General features: G+C 39.8%; 1 long non-coding RNA gene across 1 annotated transcript; it reads right to left on the reverse strand.

Annotated features, from left to right (window-relative positions):
- Nucleotides 1-15,629: 15,629 nt before the first annotated feature.
- On the reverse strand, nt 15,630-16,829 carry LOC131237174 (uncharacterized). Its single transcript, XR_009167106.1, has 3 exons — nt 16,490-16,829; nt 16,333-16,401; nt 15,630-16,180 (listed from the first exon to the last, which is right to left on the reverse strand). It is a non-coding gene; the product is annotated as an uncharacterized LOC131237174 (long non-coding RNA).
- Between the last annotated feature and the right edge of the window lie 665 nt (nt 16,830-17,494).

A 17,494-nucleotide genomic window follows, 5' to 3' on the forward strand; every position in this document is an offset into this window, starting at 1 on the left:
CCAGCGTCATTCAGGTAATCGGTTTGTGGATTTGCCGACACCGTTCCTCGATCCAAACCGTTGAGATGATGGACCTTATTGTGGATGAGCCAGATGCCAAAAGAGGCCCACCTTAAAAAATCCTATATATAGAATATCTTACCTTTATTTATTGAAAATGAACCGTCGCTACATTTTCTTTCTTAACCATTATTTAAATATGTTGATAGGATGAAATAAAACAAACATAGCTGCCTCAAAAAATCTTCGACATTGGAAAATCTCAGACATTCAAATTATTGGTCCACAAAGCAATGCTCAAGGAGACCGTTCATATTCAACATAAAAAAGTAAAATAATCAAAGTGGTTACATATTCCAGAATCGGAATGTTTCATAATTATGTGTACTCTATCGACAGTGAGGCCCATCTTGTTAACGGTTTGGATCATCGAACATGGCAATAGATCCAATAGATATGGTACTGATGTGTACTATCCTAATAAGTGGGGATGTATTCCAGCAAGTCGTACTTTTTTTAAGTACTCTGATTTTAAAATCGAAGAGGATCAAGATGAAAATGCCAAGATGGGCATCTAATGTTATGATAATCAAACAATAGTAATGGTCCATTCATCCCATGGCCCACCAAAAAAAACTGTTCACCACTTGCAGTTGATGGATGGAAAAATCATGCTTTTATCCAATGCCTCTACAATGTATGGCCCACCAAAAAAAATCTGTTCACCACTTGCATCTGATGGATGGAAAAATCATACTTTTATCCAATGACTCTACAGTGTATGGCCCACCAAAAAAAATCTGTTCACCACTTGCATCTGATGGATGGCAAAATCATCCCTTTGTCTCATGCCTCAGGTGGTCACATCATTAGGTGGGGTGTTCAGTGACCGCTTTTTATTATGGTGTGGTCCACTTTAGATTTTTACCTGTTTCATTTTGATGGAAGGAGTAGATATAGAACACAAACATCAGGGTGGGCCCTACAGTCGGGGACTTACCCACTAATCTGTTTCTCGGACTCACATAATCCACGCGGATTTCCCTTGGAAGCCTTTGGCAGGAAGTTCCTAAGTAGGGCCCACTGTGATGTATGTGAGAAATCCACGTCATTCATCCATTTGTTGAGTTTATTTTATGGCATAATGAAAAATTTGAGCCGGATCAATACTCAAGTGGGCCAATATTCATGGGCCACAGAAGTTTTGAATCAGGCTAATATTTGTGTTTTCAGTTCATCCCAGTATGACGTTATTAAAGGTATGGATGGAATTTAAATATCACTGTATACCCTAGGGAGGTTTCAACTGTATGAATTTCCCAACTCACCTTTTCCTTTGGTGCGGCCCACTTGAGTCTTGTATTGTTCTCAATTTTAATACCGAGTCTTAAAATGTTAAAAAAAATAAAAACCGGATGGACGTGGTGGATTTCTCACAAACATCACGTTGGACCCACTTAAGTTTTCAGTGCCGTACTTCCTGCAAAAGGCATTTGCAGGAAATTCGCGTCCCACCTACGCCCGCCCACATTGTCTTGAAACCCCAACTTTGTGAAATGCTGAAGCAGTTGAAGCTAACATGGGACGCGGATTAACCACCGACAGGTTCAGTGCGGAGAATCGCACACGAAGAGACGTCACCAAGCCCCAACATGACGTATGTTTTATATCCATGATATCCATCTCTACGGAGAGACAGTTTTAAGACACGATCTAAAGAACGATACAAATTCTGAGTACCAGTGGACCCGACTTAAGAAATCAGTGGGGAGAGTGATGCGCACCGTTAAAAACTTATAAGGTCCACCATGATATTTATTTGAGATCCAACTTGTCCATGAGTTTGGAAAGACATGAAAGAATGGAAAACACAAATATCATCTTGCTCGAAAACTTTTGTGACCTTTAGAAGCTTTTAATGGTGGGTGTCACTCTTCCCACTGTTTCATGTGGTGGGGTCTATTAGAGCTTTGGATCTTAATCATTCTTTGGATCATGCCCTATAATTATCTCTTCAAATGGATGAACAGTATGGATACAAAACATACATCGTGGTGAGCCCTACATAACTTGTGATGTCACTTCAGTAGCGAGTCTTCCTACTCAACTTTTTAGTATTTAATCCTTGTAGAGCTAGATGAGATTTTTTATTTTTATTTTTAACAAATGCACACACCCCCCCACACACACCGTTGTGGGTTTTCACCACCCGTGGATACTCGAACCCTATTGAAACTCCGAGGAGTCTACCACCGAAGCAAGAGCAAGGGTCCAGTTGAAATGAGATCGTGTACTGCCAGATGAAATTGATCAGGACGAGGGGTGTACATCCAGTCAAACCGAGTCTGGCTGGCCTCAGCTTGAACTCAGCTCGGCTTGGTCATCGAGCCTGACTGGGCAGCTCAGCTTGGTTCAGTCAGCTGCTTGGACTAATTCGAGCCAAGATCGAGCTGAGTTCACCTGTGCAACATTTCCACAAATACTTTGACTGCACCTTCAAAATCTCAATATACATAAAACAACAGCAAAGGTTTTTCAGGTATTCCATCATACACCTTCTAAGCAACATAAAAATCAAGAAAAAAAAAAAAAGATATTTATTTCATATACATACCTTTCTTGCCACCAACCACACGTCGTTGAGTCATATCTTCAAACACTTAGTGAGCAACATCAATATCAAAGTAATCGAGTCATTGAACTGGCTCGATCCGAGTCGAGTTGAGTTGGGTCTAGCTCAAACTCGGCTCAAACTCATTTTCTAGCTTAAAAAGTTAGCTCGACTCAGTTTGAACTTAGCTTCAAACCGAGTCTAATCAAGCTTTTTCAAGTCAAGCCAAGTGAGTTAACGGTTCGTGTACACCTCTAATCAGGACACGGATTAGCTACTGACAGGTTGAGTAGAGAGCCTTACTACTACTGAAGTAATGTCATCTAGTTATATAGGTCCCACCATGATGTATTTGTTGTATCTACGGTGTCTTTCCATTTAGAAAGATCATTTTAAAGCATGAGCAAAGGAATGAGGTAAATCCAAATATGGAGTGGACCCTACCAAAGAAAATAGTGGGTAGAGTGACGCCCACCGTTGAAACATTCCTAAGGCCGACAGTGATTTTATTTAAGATTTAATCAGTTCGTAAGTTAACACAGACATTAAGGAAAGGAAAACACAAATATCAGCTTGCTTGAAAACTTCTCTCTCATAAGTTTTTAATGGTGGGTGTCGTTCTCTCCACTATTTTCTGTGGTGGGTTCCACTTGAGAGTTGGATCTGACTCATTCTTTGGCTCATGTTCTAAAATGATCTCTCCGAATGGATAGACGGTGTGTATATAAAACATACTTAATGATGGGACCCAAGGGACCCACAGAACCAGGGGACGCCACTTCAGTAGCAAGTCCTGCTACTCAACCTGTAAGTAGCTAATCAGCGTCCGATTGCTCACGTGGCACACGTGCCAAAATGGCACACGTGTATGAGATCCAACCATTTAACTCAACTCAAATACGCACTGTAAAAACTCAAGGTGCAGACACGTGTGCCAGCAATATAGCCGGTTTGTTATCTTCTTTTCAGCTCTCCTATTACATCATAGGAGTATGGCCCACCTGATGAGTCGATTGTGCTGATTTACGGCATAGGGAGTGTTCAAGATTGGGCCTGACTAATGAATGGCAGAGATGTCTCACACGTTTTCCAGGTTGGCACGTATCCCACTGTTCAACTTTTGAATCTCTCCTCAGCCCGAATCTTCTTTGAATTTCGCGTTTGAATATCCTCGTGCACGTTTCCTCCGATTTTCTTTCTGTCATCGAGACATTAGACACTGGGCCCACTGAAAAGAAATTATCAGAAGGTATGGTAGATTGCGGAACACTAATTGCTTAGCTCATGGTCTAGAGTTCCCATTGGAATAATTGTCCGAAAATTTCAAAATCCGGACCGTTCATCCGGCTGACCTCAAAATGTAGAGGCCATGGTCCAAAAATCAGATATTTTTGATGATTCCAACTCCTAGATTTGAAGAAGACCGCATCTTTTACTTGGCACTGCCGTGCTCACCTTTACCTCTGCCTACAATCATCAGTTCTACCACTTTCCATCCAATCTTCCTTTTAGGATTCCCACGGTGGGACCCACAAGAAAAGAAATATATAAATAATAAAAAGAAAATGCAATCTGTAGGTATGGTAGATCTGTTATGCCATGATGACCCGTCAGGCGTCAGATAGTGCAACACGTTGAGAAGTCATAGTCTTGCTATAGAGTAGATTCCTGTGTCGGTTTTCCACCATTTAAAAATCTAAAAATGATGCTGATTCATCCTCCTGACATGTGGCACTGATGTAGACCGTCCGAATTGTGGGTCCCATTGTGGATGGAGTGTATCTCCAAAATCACACTAATTAAATAATCCTAACCATCCATTCATGGTATGGCCCACCAAAAAAACTGTTCGCCACTTGCTTCTGATGGATGGCAAAATCATCCTTTTATAAAAAAACTGTTCACCATTTGCATGGTGGATGGCAAAATCATCTTTTTAATTAATTCAATGCCTATACGGGTTTCACGTGACACTTTTTCATTGGAATTTAAATGTGAAATGCTCTCGTGGGAATCAGTTCTTAGGAGAACTTGTGAGCACTTTTCCACTTGTGATGTGGACACAAAATCTGAACGGTCCACTGGATGAATCATATCATAAAACCCTTATGACACAAAAATTAGCATTAAAAAAAATAATTTGATGGGCCATAGCAAAGGGAGAATGAATTCCCTCCCTTGATTTTCCTTTCACTTGAACGTGGCCCCACCAGATTTTAGATCAACCTAAATTTTGGACCTTGGGATTTTCATGAGATAACTCATCTAGTGGACCGTTCTGATTTTTCTTTTAAAGTTACCTTTAGCAGTCATTGTTGGGTTCATGATTTCATCTTTTCAACTGCCGTTGATCTCAAATGGATGAATGGATGATTATGACGCGCACGATTAACTGACGATGACCACATCTTAAACATTAATGTTTCTATAGTCTGCCAATTATTTGAATGAATTAGACATTCTGCTTGCATTTTGGTAGTGATGGAGACCGTCCATTAGATGGGTTGAACCAAAACAATATCCTAATTAGAAAATCATACCATCCATGATTTGGACTTTGGGCTGGCATTTTGGGTGTGATGTAGACCGTCCATTAGATGAGTCATGACAAAACAATGTTCGAATTAGAAAATCAGGACCTTATTTCTAAACCGTTTACGACCATCACATTTTAAATCCAGATAAGCTTGAATGTGCTTTTGGGCATTTTTAGCTTAGGCTAATTGTAAAATGAGCTGGAATGATTTTTATTTTTATTTGGTCATCCAAACAGTCATTCCATAAGTCATGTGAAGATGTGTAAAAACAGATTTTCTAAATGTAGAGAAATGTATACTCATGCAACCCACCTTAAAGATGTGCTAGCTAAAAAATGAGGTTGGTTCGATCATCATTGTGGGCCACTTAATCGCTGGAAATGAAGGGCTAGAAGAAAACATATCATATTCACATAGGTGAACCCCACGTGATTAGTAGATCTGCATGTCATGGGTCCTGAGGTTTTAGGAGCATGGTATGTGGTTTAGTAATCCAAACCGTTGATCGGGTGGATCCCAGCCTAGATGGATTATGTGTGGAAATCGGAAACCCTCTTTAATGGGGTAATCCCTACCTTCAATGGGTGCCCTATGAATTGGGCTGTCGATGAGCCTAGTTTGCCCATTGGGCTTGCGGTCTAGCTTACTTCACGAGCAGGCTTTGGTTGGAGTAATAAGCTCGAGGGTTTTACTAGAAACAATTTATAATATACACAATATGTATAAATCCTTATTTACTTTACATGTTACCACCACGTGAGTGTTTGAGTATACATAGGTGGTGATTCTCACTATCGCGTGAGTGTGTGCGTGAGTTTAAAAAAGAAAAGAAAAGAAAAGAAAACTCAGCGCAGCTCATTACATGCTCAGGACTATATTGAACAATGTGGGTTGGGCTTGGATAGAGCTGGGCCTGACCCAAACTCAGCCTATTGACACCCTACCTATAATATAAAGCTGTACATGAGTTGAGATTGGCACAGCTTGACTCGGTTTGACCAGTAGAGCTGGATTTGACCAGCAGCCAACCCCAACTCAAGCTTGGCTCTATCCTCAAACCTAACTGGCGAACTTAGTTCAGTTTAGTCCGCGGCTCGGTTGGTCCAAGTTTGAGCCTGTGAGGCATTTTCTCAAACACATAAATTGTATCTTCAATTTCTCTCAATTCAAATACTTGGATTGCATTTTCAATATCCGACACTTCGAATGCAAATCAGTAAGAGCGTTTTCCAAGCATTTCATCAAATATTCAGCGAGCAGTATCAAGATCATGATATTAGGGCAGTCCCACAATGTAAAGTTTTTTTCTATGGAATTTATTTCTTCAATATTCCCTCGAATACCTATTTCGAGAATACCCTAATATAAAAGCAATCCAAAAAACAACACTTCGTTAAGACATTTCATCAAACACTTTGTGAGTAACATGAAGATCAAAATGATCAAATTACCAAGCCAATTCGATCTAATTCGATTCAAGTTAGGGTTCTAGCCGAGTCGAGTTGAGTTGAGCTCGAGCAAGCTTGGACTCGCTTCGAAATTTTCTTGAGCTCTAAAAACCAACTTAACTCATTCCGACTTCAATTTTGAGCTAAGATAAGTCAACCCGTCCAAGTTGAGCAAGCTGACCAAGTTAATTTGATTCATGTCCAGCTCTAGCTATAAACGCATGGTGAACAAATTTTACAACTGCCTGCACTCATCTTAGTAAACAAGAAAAGATCGAATGGATATGATACTCCAATCTGGTGTTTGTGGCATCCCACACCACGGTTTGGCCCTTCCGTTCCCCTTATTAATAGGGTTGGCAATGGGGCGGGTTTGGGTTGGATCGGGCCACCCCGAACCCAACCAGTTTACTAAATGGGCCAGGCATTTCAGCCCAAACCCGACCTGCAACACACATTGCCACGTGACCTGACTCACTCAAACTTCATCAAGCCCAAACCCTACCTGACCCAACCCATCTGACTAAACATGAACCGTTACTTAATATGACCTATATGCATGCTACTGATCGAATGGCTACAATTTTCTCACAAGGAAGATCTTCTATGGCATGTTTCATCTATGATATGGGCATCATCTCAATGGTCTAGATTATCAAATAGTTGGCCCCACTCATCTGAAAAAGCTTAAGGATGATATGACCAGCAGTAGCAGTGGGCTCAGTGGGCCAAACATGAGCCCATGTCAGACCCACAGGTCTAAGGCGGGAGCCCATGCTGACCGATATATTTAAGTGTGTCACTCTTGCCTGTTTGTGGAAGGATCAAAGAGGTGATTCCAGCATAGCTTGTGCAATACAGGCCATTCATTAGGTGGGCCTCTTCTTGATCAAGCCCTGTTCAAACGAATTGGACAAATCAAGATGGTCCACTCATCTTGGTGGCCTAAAATATGAGCCTGTTAAAGGCTAAGATGTTGCCTACATGAAATGTATAGAGATTGGTTGTTTCAATTAAACAAATCAGATAGCTGAGATTGTCTAATCAGTTTGTTCTCTCCAATGGACCGTTATGGTGGGGCCCACTTGATGAACGATCTAGATTTGGCTTCCACGTGGCCACTTTTAGCATTCCTCTCTCAGATGGCTGGTGGGACACGTGGCCTTTGCATCACGTACGGTTAGTTTTCTTTTGAATTGGAAGAGCTTTTTTTTTTTTGAATTTAGATTGAATCTTTGGAATAAGATAAGATTGAAGTCGTTACTGAAGGATGTTTTGGATTGTTACGTTTTTATTCTATGAGGTCGAGATCTGTGGGCCTCACTGTGATGTGTGTCAGAATCCACACCGTGTATTTGGTAGGTCCCCTCTAGATTATGGGATATCCCAAAAATCAACCGTATTTGAAACTCATGTGGACCACACAATCTGAAATCATGCCTAAAACATCTAAAATAACTTTGTAGGGGCCCACCTGAGTTTTGAAATGACGTGAAATTTGATGTGATCCCTCTTCCGAGTGTGGGACACACAATGGATGGGTTGGATATATGAACCACATCACAATGAGCCTTATAAACAATCAGGAAGGTTTCATTGGGTGGTTATCTACTCTCACCTGTTATCTATGATGTGGCCCAATAATTCATGGATTGGTCTGATTTTTAACCCCATGCCCTAACATGGAAGTTTGCATGTAATTAATGGTGTGGATGTCTGACAAACATCATGGTGAGGCCCACAGGAAGCTCCCATTACCTTGACCTCACAGGGCACCCACATCTCAATATATTGACCGTCCATTCACAGTGTGCAATGAACCAGGATTGAATCATTTTCAACTTCTCTATAGATGTAGTTGTACATATGTGGAATCTGGACTATCCGTTTTGTGGGCCTTCGTTGTGCTGGCTGTCTGATTTTCCTTCTCTTTTGTGCTGTGGGCCCTACCAAATGGGCCTAACTTGGGCCCCAAAAATAAATGGACTGGATTTGCTCCCACATGTGACAATATTCATCACTGAGGCTGGCCTAGGGCTGTACATGAACTGAGTTAGCTCGGTTAGCTCGCTCGACTCTCGAAGGAGCTTGTTCGGCTTAGTTTGAAACTGAGTTTGAGCCGAGTTGAGCTGATTTTTTGAGCTCGGAAAAATTTTAAACCGAGTTCAAGCTTGCCGGAGCTCTAATCGACTCGGATCCAACCCAACTCAATCGAATCAGTTTGGTGACATGGTTACTTTGATATTAGTGTAATGACTCAACAAAGTATGGCTAGTTGCAAGGAAAGTATGTATATGAAGTAAATATATATATTTTTTTTCTTAATTTTTATATTGCTTAGAAGGCGTTTGATGAAATACTTGTAAAACCACCGTTTTTGTTTTACATTAAGAAAGATTTTGAAAATGCAGTCCATGTGTTTGTGAAAATGCTGCACATGCGAACTCGGCTCGAACAAGCCCGAGCCGTTGATCGAACCGAGCCGAGCCGAGCTAAATTCGAGCTGGGATCAGCAAGTGGCTAAGCCGAGCTCGACTCGGTTCGACTGTGTACACCTGTAGGCTAGCCCGAGCCAGAACAAGTCCCGTTGATAGATGTAATGATCCATGCCTTGGCCTCATCATGGGCCTGGGCCTAAATTTTGGGCCCTAGACACACGAAGCCTGATCCAGTAGACGTTATTTACTGGGCCCCACTGATTAAGATTACATTTTTGGTGCATTTTGGACTGTTCATAATGTGGGCCACTGTAATGGTGATTTCGATCACCAAAAGGTGGGCCCAACAATATAGTTTGTTGGGTCCACCAAATTGCTCTATCAAACGTTGTATCTTCACCGTTGGACGACCTTTCATCAACTGTCTTTGCTCATTTTGCACACGTGTTATATGGCACGTGTAAAACAACAATACCGTGACTTCCTCAACCACTCGCAATTCCCTACCAAACACAAATACCAGGTGACATCGAGTTGCCCGGGTCAAGAGAGTCCGTTTTGTGTAAATCGCGACATGGGTTTTTATTGCATGCTTCGCAACGTGGATCGCAGATGTAGAGATGGTCCAATTATCTAAACCGTCCATCATCTGAGATCTAATGTACATAGTCTAGAGACCATTTGTAAAGTAAATTTTTTTTTTTTATCAAATTGATTTTTGGAGTCGTAATTAAACCGTTGAAAATTTTCTTTCCTAGGGTCGGCATTCAACTGCATACTTCTGTTGTTCTAATCACCCACTTAACAAATTATTTCCAAAATTTTCGATATTCCAAAATATGGACGGTTCAGATCGTTTGATCATTTCTACATGTGGGATCCACGGGTCGAGATGTATACCAGTGGACCTCAGTCGCGAGTTAAGCAAAACGAACTCCTAAAAATAGGGAGCGGATTACGTGAGGCGCCGTACCAGCTTAGTGGGTGAGGTCCTGACCGTGGGGCCCACATTTATGTATTTTTTGTATATCCACGCCGTCCATCAGTTTTTACACCTTATTTTATGGTATAAACCAAAAAATGAAGCAGATCCAAGCCTCATTTGGACCACACGATAGGAAACGGTGGTCATTGAACGGCCACCACTAAAAACTTCCTAAGGCCCACCGTAATCTTTATTCGCCACCCAACCTTCTGATAAGGTCACAAAGAGCTGGATGAAGGTTAAAAACAAATATCAGCTCGATCCAAAACTTTGTGACCCCAAAAAAATTTAGTGGTAGGCGTTCAATTCCTACTGTGTGGTCCACTTGAGATTTGGATCTACTTCATTTATGGAACCATACCCTAAAATGATCTGGAGAAACTGATGGACAGTGTGGATATACAACACATACATCAAGTGGGGCCCACGTTCAAGGTCTCACCCACAAAGCTGTTACCCGCCCTCACCTAATCCGCTCCTTAAAATAAACCCTAATCACCACCAAAATCCAATTCCAAACAATCTCTCTCTCTCTCTCTCTCTCTCTCTCTCTCTCTCCGTTCCTTCAATCCACATTCCTTTCAATCTTGCATGGCATGCAGAGATGGACACACATTCGCAGAAACTGGTGCATCTACAAATGGTAACACTAGATCATAGCCCAGGCACTATGGGCCCCAAGATAGACGATCCAAAATACACGAGCTTGAAAGACATAATCCCACAATGGAAAACCAACGAAGGTGGGCCACACCACGTCATCAACGGCTTGAACATCTCGATCAGGAACCAATTGGTTAAGCAGGCAGCCTCAGCTTACCTCCAGTCGGCCGTCATCATCGCTAGCCACAACCAGAATTGCATGGTGAGACTATGGCGAAAGGTGACCAGCCGGGCCAGCCGAGCCACCGTGTGGTCGAGATGGCAGGTATACGTCCGGGACCCATTGCGGGCATGGGTCGACTACGTCGCTAGGCAGATGTGTCGGATCATTGCATGCATGGCTGACCAAATTGGCAGGTAGAAGAGCTCACCATTTCAAAGGGCTCGGACCGTGGTCTATGTTTCAACCTTGTGGTCTAAGGTATTGTACAAAAACAAATGACATGGCTACTCCCCCTACACGTGCTAATTGCAAGTTTACGTGCTAGATCTGGGCCGTTCATTTGGTGTGTCGTACTTTTCATGTACTATAGCTCAAAAATCAGGATGACCCAATTCTCAGGTGGGCCACATCTATATGAAGAAAATGACGGGTCGAAAGCCACTGTACTATTTCAACTCACATGGTAGCTAATCTAATCCTGTACTAGCGTTATTTTTCTGCCAGAGTACGTGGTAAGTAGGGCCCACTTGATGAACGGTTGGATCTTGCAGACACGTGCGACATTGGCACAGATGGGAGATGAGGAGTAGCTAATAACTGCTGGTTACGCGAATTTGAAGTAATGGATGGGTGTGAGTTTGCTTTCGTTCATCAATTGTAAATTTGTGTAATTGTGACTACATATGATGTATATATATTTATTTGTGAAGTGATTGGCTTTTCACAATGAGTGCTGAGTGAACTCGTTTCACACGTGGCAACTAGGCACGCATGCGAAAGTTAAGGTGCACTGATCATGAAATTCCTACCATGAAAGATGCTATGTCACGAATCAGGCCATTAAGATGATCAAGTGGGCCACTTATGTGCGTGGAACAGGAACCATTGCTCACTTTCCCTTACAGGACGTTTGGCAGCATTGATCTGGTGGGGTGGTGTGTGTGTTAATATATATATATATATATATATATATATATATATATATATATATATATATATATAACACACACACACACATGGAAACGCTTTCCCTTGCTGACACACACAGACACACTCGAACCCTTGACCAGGTGTTGAAACCCCCGAGAGTCTATACCACTGGAGCAAGAGTAAGGATCCATGTGATGGTGTATTGAATGTATTTGAAATCCTAATGTTGCCTTATTGCGTTTTGCAAGAAAACAATTGCCAGGTATTTAGATTCCAATTTAAAATAACAGCAAAATGTCCTTATTTCATACATCCACCTTCAAAACTAAGAAGGAGAATCACATCTGCCCAAATGGGCCCCCAATGTGATGTGTGAAATTCACTCTACCACCATATGCTTCACCCCTTGTTAGTCTCGGGGCTCAAAAATCAGCTACATTCATGATTTAGGGGGGCTTGATTTTTGCGGCCCAAGATTAAATTATTGGAGACATGTAATGGTTGGAGTAGATTTCATATAATCATTACGAAGGACTTTATAAAGGCAACGGTGGACATTTCTCTTTAAGCCGTTTCTTTTGGTGTGGCCCACCTGAATCACAAGCCAGCCTGAATTTTTAGTCCTAAGTGTAACATTGGATGACCCATCAATGGTATGAGTAGATTTTGTACACGTCATTGTGGCCATACATGGATTGTATTTTTCAACCTAAATTTATCGAACCTATCGAAAAGTAGACATTTACAGGTTTGTGGACTTACTTTTGTGGCATATCTTGAAATTACCTTAATTTTAATAAAAGTGTATTTTTTTGATGAGCTTATTATAATAATTATTTATAAGTACATCATTTTAGAATATTATAGATGATTTAATTAATCAAATTCAAGCCGCTACAATTTCAATGCTTTCAAACACAGGCTAGCAAGCATAAACTCTAAATTTCAATACATTCCAATTACATGATGCCAAACACAGTGAGGGATTCAGTGCATTCCAAATACAAGCGACTAAAAGAGCCCTCAAGGCATCGTTTGGCTGCACCAGATATCAAGATAACATATCTTGATCTCTGGTACAACCAAACGCAACCTTAAACTTTCAAAAAATTTTTGGTACATGTGGGACCCACTTGATGATCTTAACAGCCAATTTTTTTAGACAAGATATGAGTATACTAGGGATCACATGATCAACATATGACCTATTTACAGTGGTACCAAAGGGTGGCAATTGGCAGGTTTTGGGCTAGGCTAGGTCAGGCGCAAGCCCAAAAAATTGGTTGGGTCTGGGTCAAACAAGCCCAAATATTGATAAAATCTATATTTCTTGTTTGAATGTTCCTAATCTATTTATTGATTAGATAGGCGACACATGCATTAAGAAATGGACACTTTAAAAACAAATCCATAATCAACATGCAAGATAGATGGGTTGCTAATCAAGGATTAAAATAGGTTCAACTGGTTTTGGTTGACTCGAGTCGGGCTCCAGTGATTTGAGCCCAAGCCTAGCCCAACTATTAATCAAGCCATCCATGCCAGGCCCAAGCCCAGCCCATGCGCCAAGTTAATAGGTCTAAGCCAGGTACAAGCCAGGTTGCTCCTTGGCCTTCTAAGATGGTGGGATATAGGTATTACAGTGACTGTTGTTGATAATTAACTTTATCTTTTGTTAAAGTTGGTAAGTTTTTTATTTTTTATTTTTTTTATGTTCTAGTATGATATTTCTAATTATGTTATGAAAATTTCTATGTTTAGGTATTTATATATAGTGAAAACATTTTTTAAGCCTTTTTTTTTGTTTGCTAATTTTATTAAATATTTAACTTATTTTGTAATTTTTTTTTATATTAGATATTTGAGGGGTATATGTTGTCCAACTATTTTGACTTATATTCAACTTTCTGTATCATATTTGTATCCTGCTTATGTCTAACTTCTTTCAATGACATCCAAATCCATATTCAAGATAGGTATCAATACAAATATTGCAATATCTGATTCATTTATAGCCCTACCCATCAAGGGATCGTCAGCAAATGGTTTAAGGCAGAGAGAGAGAGAAAGGAAAGACTAAAATTTAGGGGAATGAAAGTTTGGGTTTAATATGGTTTGCACTAAAAAAAAACACAAAGTGAAAAAGCGGGCATGCCTGCATATATGTGTGTATATTACATATAATTAAGGTAAAAATAGAAAATTTTAATGATAACTATAACTTCTATATGTATTTACAATAAATGTATATTGATAATTGAATACTTTTCTTTGCCTCTCTCAAATTTTTCATTTTCAAGTAATCCTTGTGTAAATTAATCCGTCTCTATTAACAATTTTCACCTTCTAATCAATTATATTGGTGGTTGGTGACTACTAATTCTTTTTTTTTTTAAATTGCCCTTCAAAGATTTTTTGAATAAAACATATTTTATTAAAAATTGATTAATTTGGTTTGCCAATAAAATGAAGAATATCATTGTGAAATATATGAGGTTTCAAACCGTTGGATTGTTTATATCGGTTTTTTTTTTTCCCCTCAATATAATGAAGTTTAAATAGAGTTGTGCAGCACTGTGTATTGGTGGCATTCGGTGGTAATGGGTGGTAATTCCACCTTTTGTTGTGTTTGTCACCTTGTAATTGGTGGTAAATGAAAACCTTTTTTTTTTTTTATGTAGTGATTTTTTTATTTTTTATTTTATTATTATTATTTTTTTTTTTTGTGAAGTGAAATACTTTTGTTAGTTCACATTATAAAGGCTGGAATATTAATTGTTACATGTGTAACTAATTTGTGATTGTAACACCTCGGTTTTCGAAACCCGAGTACACTACTCGGTTTCTAAAAACCGAGTGTTAACGGTTAGAGATAGGCTAATTTTTTACTTATATTTTTTTTTCTTTTCTTTATCAGAGTTAGAAATTTAGCGGAATAGAAACAAATCAAGTATAAGAGGAAGTTCAAATATACACAACCAAATATTCGAGTGGTTGCCCGAAAACTTATACAAACCAATGTCTTAACTTTTTACAAAACGTGATAGTACAAATTAAATACAAATAAAATCAGGAATAAAAAGTCGCAAGATCATCTGACTCATCCTATTCCACATGCACACCAGCATGAGCATCATCTGCGTATCCTGCACACCGAATACGATTTGATAGCATCAATGGCTACCCCAAGATTTATCTTATCATCAAGATAACTAAGCATAGTTATTAGGAACAGTCTACAACGAATATTTTACAATGATCATCACAATAATAAGATAAAGTTTATCTGACACGCATATATTGAATAAATTTCATTAAGAATTTTTTATTTAAATGCATGGGTGCATGCGCATGCTCACAAACTTGGGGATGCACATCCAGTTGGTAAAAGGTCGCCCAAGGAAAACTAGCCACCTGGAAAATTACTCAAAGGTACACCCTAAGGAGAACTAGTCACCCAGAAAAGTTCATATGAAAAGGACAACCCATGGTAGTCGAATGTACGCAATGAAAACTTATGATTACAAGTAAAATACTCTACGGTACAGCCCGTAGTAACTCAAGAAAACTCTGCGTCTTGTATCAACCACCTGATAAAGTCCGTATGCTATGAAGATGCATGATTAGCCGAACCATTATTGTTCCAATTTCAAACAACCATTTTAAGGAAGCTCAAAGGTCACTATGAGGAGTTTGTCATCCAACATATGCCGACAGCTCAAGCACAGTGTCTCATTCCACCATCCCTAGCTCATGAGACTAATAAATATGATGTTTAAAGGTAACCTACTCAACTAGTGGTCAATTATAATTCTACAAGTGGAACTTATCATCATAAGGTTATATGAAGATAGTTCCTTAAAGCCATATAGGGCAAATATTTCAACTAGCCGCATATGACAAACAATTCATTCCAAGGATGTGATAAAAGGGATTATCCCAAAAGTCACTTAGGCAACAAATGTTTCATAAGATGATAAGTCCACATAAAATGTTTCATTTAATTTATTAGACAAAGTGGCCACTAGTTCTAGGACCTCCAATCATTCCATCAAGAGATCATGAATGACAAATTAAATTATATATAATATCGATATAGCATATGTATATCTAAAGCATTCATTTCAAATTAGAATCGAGGTATTTAGATCTTACCGCATATTCAAATATTGAATTTAAATCCAATTTATCATTCATCATAAGGAATCAAGATCAATAAGAGCAATGAACCACATTAAGCAATCGATAAAGTAAATGAACAAAGTTGAATGAGCAAACTAATTATCGAGATGTAGAAAAGGTTGAAGGGTGATCCTCACCTTAAGATATGGATTCATTCCTTGCTTGATTAGAGATCAATAAGGAGCACTAAATGTCCACTTTATCCTCACCACTTCGAGATGACCTAAAAGTGCACTCAGACTAGGTTTCAAGAGGATCCAATTAATTAGACTTGTATGAAAAATTCAAAAATCCTACATTCAATGCGAAGATGGCTCAATAGTTCCAATTAAAGTACAATTGATACTCTAATTAGGGGATATACGACTAACTCACCTCAAACAAGACGATCATTTCGTTGATTGAAAGAGGTAAATTCTAATATGAGGAAATGAATGATTTTACCTACAATCAAAACATTAGTAATTAATAATATCCCTAATTCAACCCTTAAGTTAGCTTAGAGAAGCATGAAAGCTTAGAGTTAACTTACCGAGTTGACAACTTAGCCCACTTGGTGTGTCAACTCGAGATGATCTCCCTCCTTTCTCCCAACCTCTATTTCTTCTCCCTCTTCTCTTTCTTCCCTCTAAAGGTCTAGAGCTGTACCGATCCAAGCCAGAGGTTGGGTGGTGACTTAAGGGCTAGAGCGAGTCACGCCAGCGAGTTGACTCGAAGCTTGACTTGGTTACATGCGACTAGGTAAAAACAGCTACTTCCACCCTCTCTGCACCTCCTCTCTACTCTGAAAATCCAGAGGTTGCTGAGACTCGGACCACCGTTTGGACAAACTCAGACTAGGCCTGAGTCGAATGGCGAGTCACAGACTCAGCTGTGGGAACCTATAAAAAAAGGAGATTTCTGTCTCTCCCTCTCTTCTTCTCGCTCTTCCTCTTCCTTCTTTTCTCTTCTTCGTTCCTTCTCTCTCTCTCTCTCTCTCTCTCTCTCTCTCTGGTAGGAAAATCAAGGGAGAAGTTAGACTCGGCCCAAACTCACTGTGATTCAAACTGAGTCGACTCAGCTGAGTTTGGCAGAAGGAATGACGCACTCTCTCTTTTTCTTACATCTTTCCCTTTTTCTATTTTTGGCATCGGTTACCCTAACCTTAGCCTTATATTGGTCTCCCTAATCTCATTCTCGAAGGTTCGGTTGCAACTAATCGCTGGATTAGTTATAGCCAAATTCGATTTAACGGTGGTTTGGTGGTAAGTTTGGAGCATTAACCTAGTTCTAATTGCATGGTTAAGATCCGAAGGTATGGATGTATTTCGGACATTATGGCCCATCGGATGGATGGCTTTGATCAAAAAATGGGCCCTATCACTAAGTGATGGGTTTTCACTGTCTAATGGAGAAGATGATGCAGTTGTTAATGGTGATTTCTGACCTAGGGCCTCTTTTGCTGATCCACAGTTCCTGGACGGTCTAGATGAGACCATTAATCATTGCGGGCCCATATTTTGGATGAATAATCACCATCTTTATGTTGGTCGCGATA

This window comes from Magnolia sinica, chromosome 1 (genome assembly GCF_029962835.1).
Source record: "Magnolia sinica isolate HGM2019 chromosome 1, MsV1, whole genome shotgun sequence".
Taxonomy (NCBI): Eukaryota; Viridiplantae; Streptophyta; class Magnoliopsida; order Magnoliales; family Magnoliaceae; genus Magnolia; species Magnolia sinica.